At 46.4% G+C, this 14,384-nt stretch overlaps 1 protein-coding gene across 5 annotated transcripts in view; it reads left to right on the top strand.

Annotated features, from left to right (window-relative positions):
• The first annotated feature begins 6,519 nt into the window (after positions 1-6,519).
• The window catches only part of naf1 (nuclear assembly factor 1 homolog (S. cerevisiae)), a 296,506-nt gene continuing 288,641 nt past the window's right edge, over positions 6,520-14,384 (top strand). For 2 of the 5 annotated variants that reach the window (XM_086010894.1, XM_086010902.1), the window contains exon 1: positions 6,523-6,674. The gene's annotated coding sequence lies outside the window, so the exon portion shown is untranslated. Of the gene's footprint in view, positions 6,675-6,737; positions 6,860-11,082; positions 11,448-14,384 lie in introns of those variants that run through there. The other 3 variants (XM_086010899.1, XM_086010915.1, XM_086010909.1) reach the window with 3 other exon arrangements.

Below are 14,384 nucleotides of genomic sequence, written 5' to 3'. Positions count from 1 at the left end.
GCCAGCGCCATCAATTTTGGCGGCCGTTCACACCAGCTCGCGGTGGCTTCGGCAAATTTTTAGCGATGTGCAATTTCTAGGCCTTAACTACTTGTGCCTGTTTGAGAAGAGCTTGCGGGGGTGGGGTGGGGGGGGGGGGATCAGAGGGAAGGACAGAATTAATTGGAATAACAATCAGTTCTTTTATTGGATCACATCTGTCTATGCCATGCACATTGGGTACCTGTTCCCATTCCTATCCCAATGCTGACCTGCAGCTGGTCATTATACAGTGTAAGAGCATTCTGTATTGATTTTCCTTCCAATGTTTTAGAAATCACTGTGTGAATAATTAGGGGACTTAAGTCCTACATAACTTAGAAAAATAACCTTTGTAAAATGAATTCAGTTCTGCAAAGTTGAAGCAAGACCATTTTCTTTAAAAAAAAATTAAGCAGTTTTATGTAGGTGGTAATGATGGTGTTGTACATTATAACACCAGTGTATAGCACTACAATGTGGATTTCAGAATCCTCCACAATGTTGAGATTCTGATCCCAGCTCTTTTTCTGGAGATAACCCAAAATTACTTGAGAGACATTTCAAGCCATTTTACATACTTATCAGCTACAGAGATGGCAGCGCTATCTGCCATTTATCGCTAGTCTTTAAAAAAAATTGTTTATGGGATGTGGGCATTGCTGGCAAGGCCAGCATTTATTGCCCATCCCTAATTGCCCTTGAGAAGGTGGTAGTGAGCTGCCTTCTTGAACCGCTGCAGTCCATGTGGTGAAGGTACTCCCACAGTGCTGTTAGGGAGGAAGTTCCAGGATTTTGACCCAGCGATGATGAAGGATCGACGATATACATCTAAGTCAGGATGGTGTGTGACTTGGAGGGGAACTTGGAGGTGATGGTGTTCCCATGCGCCTGCTGCCCTTGTCCTAGGTGGAAGAGGTTGCGGGTTTGGGAGGTGCTGCCGAAGAAGCCTTGGCAAGTTGCTGCAGTGCATCTTGTAGATGGTACACAATGCAGCCACAGTGTGCCAGTGGTGGAGGGAGTGAATGTTTAAGGTGCCAATCAAGCGGGCTGCTTTGTCCTGGATGGTGTTGAGCTTCTTGAGTGTTGTTAGAGCTGCACTCATCCAGGCAAGTGGAAAGTATTCCATCATACTCCTTACTTGTGCCTTGTAGATGGTGGAAAGGCTTTGGGGAGTCAGGAGGTGAGACGCTCGCTGCAGAATACCCAGCCTCTGACCTGCTCTTGTTGCCACAATATTTATGTGGCTGATCCAGTTAAGTTTCTGGTCAATGGTGACCCCCAGGATGTTGATGGTGGGGGATTCAGCGATGTTAATGCTGTTGATTGTCAAGGGGAGGTGATTAAACTCTTGCTTGTTGGAGATAGTCATTGCCTGGCACTTGTGTGGCGCGAATGTTACCTGCCACTTATCAGCCCAAGCCTGAACGTTGTCCAGGTCTTGTTGCATGCAGGCATGGACTGCTTCATTATCTGAGGAGTTGTGAATGGCACTGAACACTGTGCAGTCATCAGCGAACATCCCCATTTCTGACTTATGTTGGAGCCAAGGTCATTGATGAAGCAGCTGAAGATGGTTGGGCCTAAGACACTGCCCTGAGGAACTCCTGCAGCGATGTCCTGGGGCTGTGATAATTGACCTTCAACCACCACAACCATCTTTCTTTGTGCTAGGTATGACTCCAGCCAGTGGAGCACCCCCCACTCCCCCCCCGATGGTGGGGACCTCAGGAGTCGGCCGATATGGATCATCCACTCGGCACTTCTGGCTGAAGATGGTTGCCAACGCTTGTAGGGGGTGGTGTGTGTGCAGTCAGCTTTGCCTCTGACTGGGTTTTGAGTGGTTCGAATCGCTCCCACACCCCTGGGTTCTAGACACCAGACTTAGGTACAGGCGGCGATACAGAATTGGAGTAGACAACTGGTTTGGTGCAAGAAAACCGTATTTTTATTGAAAGGCACAATAAGATTACAACACTGGAAATTACTGGAATAGCTACAGGTTTACAAGAGTACACTTAATTAGGAATGGGGAACACACGGCACATCGAGGGAAAAATCACAGTAATAATCCCCTTACCCTTGTCCCACCCCCAATATCTAACTAAATTGTGCTGTGAGGGGCCAGGGATTATGCTCACCAATAAGGGTTTCTGGACAGGTCGAATCCTGTCGATCAAGCCGGTTGTGGTTTTGGGGTTTGCTCTTTGTGTCCTTTGGGGCCTGCCATCGTCACGTGGTCCCAGGGCACGGTGGTGGAGTCGTCTGAGTAAAGTACCCTCTTTTCTCCGTTAGAGATGGGGAGTAAAGTCTTTGTTGGGTACTTTACCTTGTAGAGTGGAAAACTTTGGGTTTTGTTCTTCTGGTGGTGGTCTGGTCATTGAAGTTTTGTTGCGGTTGGGGTTCGGTTGGCGGTCTTCAGTGTTGGCTCGGTCGTGGTGGCCTAGATCATTACCTGTGCAGTGGTAATGATCCGAAGGTATGGTTTACCCGACCCTTTTGTTACCGCGGTGCTCATGGTTGTTCTGCTTCTTTGAGTTTCGAGTATCTCTGGAGCGTGTGCCTGCTCATCCCCCAATGCTTCGCCACACTGCCCTTCTCTGCTTGCTCGTCGGCCCGCCGTCGTCTGCTCCAGCCTGCTTGCCTTAGTCTGCTGCTTGCTTGTTGGTTACCGGTGGGCCTACAGTTATACTCTTTTGGAGGTTGTTATCTGCGCACCAAATCAGGGTTAGTTCTTTGTCTAATTTTGGCAGGCTGTCTAAGGTGATTATAATCGTTCACCTTAACTACTTTTTGGGTGGTTGCCCCGTTGCTAAATGGCCTTTAATGTCTCGGTGTTTGTTATTCATAATGTTTAATCGGTGTCTTCCTGGCTTGGTAGCTACTTCGAACTGTAACCGATTATTTATGCAAAAGTTTGATGGGTTCAAGATAAGTCTTTCCTGAGTTGATTAAGAATGCGTATTCTGTATTATCTAGTTGTCTGGCTTCAGAAACAACAAGCCTCTCACAGGCCCAGGCATGTCAGGTTTTTCAAAGCCCTTTTGAATTTGACCTGCCGTTTTTGCAGGGCCCTGCTTTCCAACCTTGCAGGCTTCTGCCACGAGGGCCAGAAGCCATTTTCTTTAGGGTACCCTTATTAATAACTTTGTCCTTCAGGGTCCCTTTATTACTAACTTTGGGGAATGTGGGAATTTTGAGAACCCTACATGCTTCAGCCTTGTCTTTTGCACTCACGTGCTGGGCTCCACCATCATTGAGGATGGGGATATTCCTGGAGCCTCCCGTTAGTTGTTTAATGGTCCATACCATTCACGACTGGATGTGGCAGGACTGCAGAGCTTTGATCTGATCCGTTGATTGTGGGATCGCTTAGCCCTGTTTATAGCATGCTGCTTCCGCTTTTTAGCATGCATGTAGTCCGGTGTTGCAGCTTCCCCAGGTTGCACCTCATTTTTAGGTACGCCTGGTGCTGCTCCTGGCATGCTCTTCTACACTCCTTATTGAACCAGGGTTGGTCTCCTGGCTTGATGGTAATGGTAGAGTGAGGGATATGCCGGGCCATGAGGTTACAGATTGTGGTGGAATACAATTCTGCTGCTGCTGATGGCCCACAGCACCTCATGGATGCCCAGTTTTGAGCTGCTAGATCTGTTCTGAATCTATCCCATTTAGCACGGTGGTAGTGCCACACAATAGGATGGAGGATGTTCTCAGTGTGAAGACGGGAATTCGTCTCCACAATGACTGTGCGGTGGTCACTGCTACCAATACTGTCATGGACAGATGCATCTGCGACAGGTAGATTGGTGAGGACGAGGTCAAGTAGGTTTTTCCCTCATGTTGGTTCTCTCACCACCTGTTGCAGGCCCAGACTGGCAGTTATGTCCTTCAGGACTCGGCCAACTTGGTCAGTAGTGGTGCTACCAAGCCACTGCTGGTGATGGACATTGAAGTCCCCCACCCAGAGTACATTCTGTGCCCTTGCTACTCTCAGTGCTTCTTCCAAGTGGTGTTCCACATGGAGGAATACTGATTCATCAGCTGAGGGAGGGCGTTAGGTGGTAATCAGCAGGAGGTTTCCTTGCCCATGCTTGACCTGAAGCCATGAGCCTTCATGGGGTCCGGAATCAGTGTTGTGGGCTCCCAGGGCCACTCCTTCCCGACTGTATACCACTGTGCCACCACCCCTGGTGACATACCCAGGAATGGTGATGGAGGAGTTTGGGACATTGGCTGAAAGGTATGATTCTGTGAGTAAGACTATGTCAGGTTGTTGCTTGACTAGTCTGAGGCACAGCTCTCCCAATTATGGCACAAGTGCCCAGGTGTTGGTGAGGAGGACTTTGCAGGGTCGAATTGGCTGGGTGTGCCATTGCCATGTCTGTAGCCGGTGCGAAGTTCGATGCCGGGTGGTCCTTCCGGTTTCATTCTTTTTATTGTTTTTCGTAGCGGTTTGTTACAACTGTCTTGCTCGACATAAATACAATAGCAAAATACTGCAGATGCTGGATATCTGAAATAACAACAGAAAATGCTGGAAACACTCAGCAGGTCTGGCAGCATCCGTGGAGAGAGGAAAATGCTCCTTCTGCAACACCCTGGTCTACTTCTCAATCACCCTCAACAGCCCCTCCCCTCCCCACAGTACCTTCCAGTGCAAGCGCAGGAGATGCAACACCTCCACCCTTCCCACTGTCCAGGTCCCAAACACTCCTTCTAGGTGAAACAGCGATTTACTTGGACTTCTTGCAATTTCGTATACTGTATTCACTGCTCACGATGCGGTCTCCTCTACATTGGGGAGACCAAATGCAGATTGGGTGACTGCTTTGCGGCACACCTCTGTTCAGTCCGTAAGCGTGACCACGAGCTTCCGGTCGCCTGTCACTTTAATTCTCCGCTCCACTCCCACTCTGATCTCTCCGTCCTCGGCCTCTTACACTGTTCCCATGAAGCTCAGCGTAAGCTCGAGGAACAGCACCTCATCTTTCGATTTGGCACTTTACAGCCTTCTGGACTCAACATTGATTCAACAATTTCAGACCATAACCTCTGCCCCTATTTTTTCAGGCGGCAGCTGTTGATGATTCTGCCATTCCCATTTAAGAACATAAAAAATAGGAGCAAGAGTAGGCCATTTGGCCCTTCGAGCCTGCTCCGCCATTCAATAAGGTCATGGCTGATCTTCTACCTCATCTCCACTTTCCTGAACTATCCCCATATCCCTTCATTTTCAAAAATCTATCGATCTCTATCTTAAATATACTCAACGATTCAGCCTCCACAGCCCTCTGAGGTAGAGAATTCCAAAGATTCATCACCCTCTGAGTGAAGACATTTCTCCTCATCTCAGTCCTAAATGACCGACCCCTTATTCTGGAACTGTGATCCCTGGTTCTGGACTCCCCAGCCAGGGGAAACATTCTCCCTGCATCTACCCTGTCAAGCCCTGTAAGAATTTTGTATGTTTCAATGAGATCACCTCTCATTCTTCTAAACTCTAGAGAATATAGGCCTAGTCTACTCAATCTCACCTCACAGGACAATCCCCCCATCCCAGGAACCAGTCTGGTGAACCTTTGTTGCACTCTCTCTATGGCAAGTATATCCTTCCTTAGGTAAGACCAAAACTGTACACAATACTCCAGTTGTGGTCTCTCCAGGCCCTATATAATTGCAGTAAGACGTCTTTACTCTTTTACTCAAATTCTCTTGTTACAAAGCCAACATACCATTTGCTTTCCTAATTGCTTGCTGTATCTGCATGTTAACTTTCAGTGATTCGTGGACAAGGACACCCGGGTCCCTCTGAACACCAACATTTTTCAATCGCTTACCATTAAAAAAAAACTCTGCTTTCCTGTTTTTCCTACCAAAGAGGATACCTTCACATTTCTCCACATTATATTCCATTTGCCATGTTCTTGCCCACTCACTTAGCCTGTCTATATCCCCTTGAAGCAGCCTTGCATCCTCCTCAGAACTTACATTCCCAGCCAGCTTTGTATCATCAGCAAACTTTTAACCCCCCCTGCCTTCCACCCTATCATAGACCTTCCCTTTTGTCATTTCAGCGGCCATATATTAATAACTAAACGTGTAAACATCACAAGATGTAGAAGTGGAAGAAAACTGGCATGCTATTTTAAAAAACACTTGTCCAGTTTAGATTGAAAACATTTCCATACAACCCACCCAAAAAATGGGTATACAATATCAAAATACTGCGGATTTGTCAGACTGTCCTGCTCAAAACTGGACAGATGGCAATAGTTGCTAAGTGTGTGCAGATTTAACTTCACAGTATTCCAATGATTACTTGTAACTTTAAATAGTGATGTCTTCATATTTTAATTTGCATTACCCCTTCTTTTTTTCCCCAATTACATACACAAAGTTTTTTTGGGGGCGAAAACAATCTGCAGATCTCACAGTCCGAAAGAAAACGTGACCTCAGCTGCATTCGTTTCGACGAGTGTCTGTAAGCCACAGCACACAGCGATTGAAGTGGCTGTGACGGCAGCGCGCTCCCTGCAGCGGGACTTCGAGCGCCGGCTCGCTTCATCGCTCGTGACGCGCCGAGCACCCGACGTCATAATACGCGACCGGCCAGAGCTGGAGCGCGAGGTGGACTCTGAGGGAGCGTCGCCCGGGTAAGACACATTGTAGCCACAGCACAAAGTTACATGTGGCACCTCGCCACACCAACCTGACTAGCTTTTCGGCCGTGTCGCACGTTTTATTTATATATACTGATCAGCAAGAATAAGACTTCCCTGTTGGTCCTAAACTGTAAAGACATTGCTGTCACCGTCGATTTGCTTGTACACAGACCGAGGTAATGGCTTGCAGCACATGGTGCTCGTGCTGTTGTTACGCAATAAATACGCAACCATCGGTAGCGTGGCACAAACTGTAATTTCCAGTTATTCCCTTTGAATGACCGGAGTACCCTTCATCTTTACCCCAGTGCTACTGAGGCTTCTCTTTTCTTCAACCTCACTAGTGAGGCACTTCAGTTCCTAACGGCAAAGTTACTGTTTAAAGCAGCAGTACCAGTACCAATATAGGCCTTTTTCATTTGGCTAGGTTCATTTGAGAACCAGAGGACACCGATTTAAGGTGATTGGCGGAAGAACCAAAGGTGACAGGAGGAAAAGCTTTTTTATGCAGCGAGTGGTTAGGACCTGGAATGCACTGCCTGAAAGGGTGGTGGAGGCAGATTCAATCGTGGCTTTCAAAAGGGAATTGGATAAGTATCTGAAGGAAATTTTTTTGCAGGGCTGCAGGGGAAAACATGGGGGAGTGGGACTAGCTGAAGTGCTCTTGCAGAGAGCCAGCACAGGCTCGACGAGCTGAATGGTTACAACACAGAAGTAGGCCATTCTATGACTATATCGTTTGATGTAGAGAAATAGAATGGGAAGTACGGTGCAACATATATTTACTATATATAGTGTTGCTCACAATAAGTTGGATGATATGCTAGTTTATAAGTGCCATGTCATACCATGTAATGCAGAATGTATTTTGTTGCTCAGTTGAAGCTGTGTCCCATTACAGCTGTAAAGCTCAATTCAGTGATCAGACTTTAATTGTCACTTGCGAACAAGGCCCTTGCCATCCATGAGTTTATCGTGGATGATTGCATTGACATCATGGCCCTGATGGAAACTTGGTTGAGGGGTGATGACACCTTACCCTTAAATGAAGCCTCCCCACCTGGCTATACCTGCCCTGCTCAGACTGCCATGATGGCGGTGTGGCTCTCCTCACCAAATCACACTTTGGTCTGTCCCCCTATTCCTCCGGCAGTTTCTCCTCCTTTGAGCATCTCACCTTATTCCACCCCTGGAATGCAAAGATAAATCCCAGCTCCTATTCTCTATTGCTAACCGTCTTCTTCAACCCCTCCTGTCTCCTCCGATAACAAGTGTGAGGAGCTCATGGACTTCTCTCTCTAAGATTGAGACCATCCGTTCAGCTGCTTCTGCCACTTCCTTTCCTTCCCCTAACCCACTGGGCCAAACTTCCACTAAGGTTCTCCCCTGCCCTAGCCCTGAACTCACATCTTTCTCCAGTTTCTCTCTGATCTCCCCTCATCACCTCTCTGCGCTCATCTTGTCCATGAGACCCACCTCCTGCTCCCTCGACCATATTCTCACCAAACTGCTGACCACCCAACTTCCTTTTCTGGTTCCCATGTTAGCTGACATTGTTAACGGTTCTCTCTCCTCAGGTACTGTCCCCCTCTCCCTCAAATCTGCCGTCATCACCCCTCTCAAAAAACAAGCCCTTGATCCCTCTGTCCTTGCAAACTACCGCCCCATCTCCAACCTCCCTTTCTTCGCCAAAGTCCTTGAATGTGTTGTCGCCTCCCAAATCCGTCTTTCCCGCAATTCCATGTTTGAATCCCTCCAATCAGGTTTCTGCCCTTCCCACAGTATCGAAACGGCTCTCGTCAAAGTCACAAATTACATCCTTTGTGACTGTGACCAGGGTAAACTATCCTTCCTTGTCCTTCTTGACTTGTCTGCAGGCTTTGACCACTCCATCCTTCTCCAGCGCCTCACCACCGTCATCCAGCTGGGTGGGACTGCACTCGCCTGGTTCCATTCTCATCTGTCTAATCGTAGACAGAGAATCACCTGCAATGGTTTCTCTTCCTGCTCCCGCATCGTTACCTCTGGTGTCCCCCAAGGATCTATCTTTGGCCCCCTCCTATTTCTCATCTACATGTTGCCCCTTGGCAACTTCATCCGAAAACACAGCGTCAGTTTCCACATGTACGCTGACGACACCCAGCACTACCTCTCCTCTCGACCCCTCCACGGTGTCTAAATTGTCAGACTGCTTGTCTGACATACAGTTCTGGATGAGCAAAAATTTTCTCCAATTAAATATTGTGAAGACCGAAGCCATTGTTTTTGGTTCCCTAGCCACTGACTCCATCCCTTTTCCTAACATCTGTCTGAGGCTGAACCACACTGTTCACAACCTTGGCGTCATATTTGACCCTGAAATGAGCTTCCGACTACATATCCGCAGCATAACAAAGACTGCCTGCTTCCACCTCCGTAACATCGCCCGTCTCTGCCCTTGCCTCAGCTCATCCACTGCTGAAACCCTCATCCATGCCTTTGTTACCTCTAGACTTGACTATTCCAACGCGCTCCTGGCTGGCCTCCCACATTCCACCCTACGTAAACTTGAAGTCGGCCAAAACTCGGTTGCCCATGTCCTAACTCGAACCAAGTCCCATTCGCCCATCTCCCCTGTGCTTGCTGACCTGCATTGGCTCCCGGTTGTGCAGCGCTTTGATTTCAAAATTCTCATTCTTATTTTCAAATCCCTCCATGGCCTCGCCCCTCCCTATTCCTGTAATCTCCTTCAGGCCCACAACCCCCTGAGATATCTACGCTTCTCTAATTCTGCCCTCTTGAGCATCCCTGTTTATAATCGCTCAACCATTGGTGGCCGTGCCTTCTGTTGCCTAGGCCCTAAGCTCTGGAATTCCCTCCCTAAACCTCTCCGCCTCACTACCTCTCTTTCCTCCTTTAAGACGCTCCTTAAAACCTACCTCTTTGACCAAGCTTTTGATCACCTGCTCTAATTTCTCCTTATGTGGCTCGGTGTCAACTTTTTTGTCTTACAATACTCATGTGAAGCGCCGTGGGATGTTTTACTACGTTAAAGGCGCTTATAAATATAAGCTGTTGTTGTTCATCAAGAGGCAGTACAGAACCCTGGTTTTCTTTTACTTGTGATTTGTAAAATCACTGAGTACACACATTCTGGCTCATGTGGCAAATGATTGCTATTGTTTCTTCATACTAGATGCATAAACAGAATGGTTATAATGGGAGACTTCAGTTTTTACATAGACTGGGAGAAGCAAAACTGCTGCAGTCTCAAAGGCAGCTAATTTCTTGTGTATTCAAGACAGTTTTCTGGAACAATATGTTCTTGAACCAACAAAACAACAGGCTATAATAGATTTAGTGATGATTAGAGCCTGAATTAATCAACAATCTAATAAGGGAATACTGAGCTAGCAATTACCATAACATTGAATTTGATATTAGGTTTGAGAGGGAGAAGAGTAATTTGCTAACTAAGGTAGGTAAGGTGAACTTTGGAGGGATGAGGCAGGAATTGACCACAGTAGACTGGGCAGAACTATTAACTGACAAAACTACAGTTAAACAGTGGGAGGTGTTCAAAGAAGTATTTGGCAGGATATAAGACCTGTAGATATCACTAAAGGGCAAGAGCCCTACTTGTGTAATTAAAAAACCTTGGTCAAAAAGAGAAGTGAGATAGTATAGAACTAAAAGAAAAGGCTTGTATGAATGCAAAGAACAGTAAAGATCCTGCGATCTGGGAACATAGGTACAGGAGTAGGCCATGCAGCCCCTCAAATCCGTTCTGCCATTCAGTTAGATCATGGCTGATCTGTGTCTTAACTCCCATCTACCCGCCTTGGTTCTGTAACCCTTAATACCTTTGCCCAACAAAAATCTATCGGTTTCAGTTTAGAAATATTCAATTGGTCTAACCTCAACAGCTTCTTTGGGGAGACAATTCCAGATTTCCACCACCCTTTGTGTGAAGAAGTACTTTCTGACGTTAACCCTGAACGACCTTGCTCTAATTGGAAGACTATGCCCCCTTGTTCTGGACTCTTCCAGCAGAGGAAATAGTTTCTCTCTCTCTACCCTATCAAATCCTCTATACTTGAGGGAATACAAGCCTTGTTTATGCAACCTGTCGTCATAATTTAATCCTTTTAGCTCTGGTATCATTCTGGTGAATCTGCACTGCACCCCCAAGGCCAATATTATTAACAATCTAATGATGAGGAGTACCTAGCTAACAATTACCATAACATTGAATTCAATATTAGTTTTGAGAGGGCGAAGGGTAATTTACTAACTAAGATAGGGATGAAGCAGAAATTCCTGAGGTGTGTAGTCCCCAGAACTGAATGCAATACTCTAAATGAGGCCTAACCAGAGCTTTATACAACTGTAACATAACTCCCACCCCTTTGTGTTCCAGCCCCTTCTACTGTGAAGACTGATACAAAGTACAGGAAACTTTGTGCTATCCGGCACCGGCGGGACCGAGCTGTTGCCGTCCCATCAAAACTGCCGGACAAGCCAGTGCTAATGTTGAAACGTACGGAGATTTTGAGCTCCGTATCTGGCAACAAACCCTGTTGCTTAGCAACAGCTTCTAAACAGTCGGCCGTACCTTGCAAGCGTCTCTGTAGCTTAGCAACAGCTTCAGCGAGACCTTGCAGAGCCTGACTGGTGGAAAAAAAAAGCAACAAAAAGAAAAAAAACCTAACGAAACGGCTCCTGATTTTTGCCGGTGGCTCGAGCATTCCGGACAGTTAACCTCCGGATAAACTAAAGTTTCCTGTAAGTATTTATCCATTTCCTCATTTTCAATTGCAGTATCATCTGTGTCTGTCTTTAAGGGGCCCCATTACTCTTAGCCACCCTACATGAATGGTTTTTAGTAGTTGGTTCAGTGGTAGCTATCTTGCCACTGAGCCAGAAGGTTGTGGGTTCAAGGACCACTCTAGAGACTTGAGTCTATAATCTAGGCTGACACTTTAGTGCAGTACTCTCTTAGTACAGCACTATCGGAGGTGTTGTCTTTTGGTTGAGGTGTTAAACTGAGGGCTCTGTCTGCCCTCTCGGGCAGATGTTAAAAAAAAATCCTGTTGCTCTGCTTGAAGAGCTGGGAAGTTCTCCTGACACTATTGCCAATATTTATCCTTCGACCAACATCACTAAAACAGACTATATGCTAATTTTAACTCACGGCTGTTTATGGGATTTTGTTGTGCACAAATTGGCTGCCACATTTTCCTACAGTTATAAAAGTGACTACACTTCAAATGCTTTATTGGCTGTAAAGTGCTTTGGGACGTCCTGAGTCACGAAAGGCACTATATAAATGCAAGTTCTTTATTGGTTTCAACTTTGTTTCTGCTGGGCATGGATACAGTGCATACAACTATTTGTAATCTCCAACATTGATTTCTTCAACTTGATGATTGTCATGTGCTCCCCCACCCCTTGCAGTAAAAGTAATCGATACCGCATGATTATATGGCAATAGCTTAAGATTAAGATGAGAGTCATAAAATCTTTACTTTTGTTTATATTGTCATCTGAACCCTGAGATGTTTGTTATTAACTTAAACTAGATTAACTAATTAAAACTAAAACTAAAAATACTAATTTAAAACTAAAACTAAAAATAATCGATTGAATGGTGTGTCGTAACTGCAGCATGTGGGAGATTGTAAAGTGCTGTGTGATCCCGAGGAACCACATCTGCAACTCGAGGAACTTTGGCTCAGACTTGTTGAGCTGGACTCTGAGTTGCAGACACTGCAATGCATCAGGGAGGGGGAGAGTTACCTGGACACTTAGTTCCAGGAGGCAGTCACAGCCCTTAGGTTAAGTAGTTCTTTAGAGTTAATCAGGGACAGGAAGGTGTGACTGTGAGTCAGGAAGATATGGGGGACCCAGGATGTAGTGATGGAGCAGCCTCAGCCCTTGAGCTTGGCCAACAAGTACAAGGTGCTTGCTACCCGTATGGTTGAGAACAAGGACTACTGGGAGGATGGACAGACTGAACACGGCACTGTGGTACAGGAGGCCATTCAAAGGGAGGGGGGGGGGAAGCAAAAAGGAATGTTGTCGTGGTAGGGACAGTATAGTCAGGGGGATAGATACTGTTCTCTGCAGCTGCAACTGGGAGTCCTGAACACCGCGTTGCCTGCCAGGGTTAAGGACATCTCCACGTGGCTGGAGAAGAACTTCTGGTGGGAGTAGGAGGAGGAGGATCCCGTTGTTGTGGTCCACGTAGGAACCAACGACATAGGTAGAACTAGCAGTGACTAACTTTGAGGAGCTAGGGTCTAAATTAATAAGCAGAACCTGAAAGGTAATAATCTCTGGATTACTACCTGAGCCACACGTAAATTGGCACAGGGACAAGCAGATCAGAGTTATATGCGTGGCTCAGAGGGTGGTGTGGGAGGAAGGGGTTTTGATTTATGGGGCACTGGCACCAGTACTGGGGAAAGAGGAAGCTGTTCTGTTGGGACGGGCTCCACTTAAACTGGGTTGGGACCAGTGTCCTGGCGAATTGAATAATTAGTGCTGTAGATAGGGCTTTAAACTAAAAAGGGTGGTGGGGGTAAGGGGTCAAGTGAGAGGAAATTTAATAATCCAAAGAGAAAAGTCAAGACAATAGAGCAGTGTAATCAATTGGGTAAACATAACCATTATATCATAGCAAGGGACAGAGTTTAAAGGTAATAGTACATCAGCGAATAAGGTGAAAGCAGGGAATAATGGTAAAAAAAATTAAAACTAAATGCTCTTCTCTGAATGCACGAAGCATTTGTAACAAGATAGACGAATTAGTGGCACAAATTGATATAAGCGGGTGTGATCTAATAGCCATTACAGAGATGTGGTTGCAAGGTGAGCAAAATTAGGAACTAAAGATTCCAGGGTACTTGATGTTTTGAAAAGTAGGGGGTGTGAGGGCAGCCCTGATAATAAAGGATGAAATAAGGACAGTGTGCATTTGAGACCGTTTCTGAGAACAATATGTCGTGGAACCAACAAGAGAATAGGCTATTTTAGATCTTGTATTGTGTAATGAGACTGGGTTAATTACTAATCTCATAATAAAGGATCAACTTGTGTGTGATTATATACCTTTAACGTAGTAAAAGGTACGCTGCACAGGAGTATTCTAAGACAAAAAATTTGACGCTGAGTCACATAAGAAGAAATTAGGGCAGGTGACCAACAGCTTGGTCAAAGAGGTAGGTTTTAAGGAGCGTCTTAAAGGAGGAAAGAGAAGTAGCTCGGCAGGAAATTCCAGAGCTTAGGGCCTAGGCAACAGAAGGCATGGCCACCAATGGTTGAGCAATATAATCAGGGATGTTCAAGATGGCAGAATTAGAGGAGCGCAGATATCTCGGATAGGTGGGGTGGGTGGTGGTTGTGGGGCTGGCGGAGATTACAGAGATAGGGAGGGGTAAGGCCATGGAGGGATTTGAAAACCAGGATGAGAATTTTGAAATTGAGACTTTGCTTAACCAGGAGCCAATGTAGGTCAGCGAGCATAGGGGTGATGGGTGAACGGGACGGGTGCGAGTTAGGACACGGGCAGCCGAGTTTTGGATGTCCTCAAGTTTACGTAGGGTGGAATGTGGGAGGCCAGCCAGGAGTGCGTTGGAATAGTCAAGTCTAGAGGTAACAAAGGCATGGATGAGGGTTTCAGCAGCGGATGAGCTGAGGCAAGGGCAGAGATGGGCGATG

The sequence above is a fragment of the Somniosus microcephalus genome, chromosome 2, assembly GCF_052327205.1.
Source record: "Somniosus microcephalus isolate GS21.2 chromosome 2, FLI_Smic_1.0, whole genome shotgun sequence".
Classification (NCBI taxonomy): Eukaryota; Metazoa; Chordata; class Chondrichthyes; order Squaliformes; family Somniosidae; genus Somniosus; species Somniosus microcephalus.
This window is presented reverse-complemented; position numbering and strand designations above follow the sequence as displayed.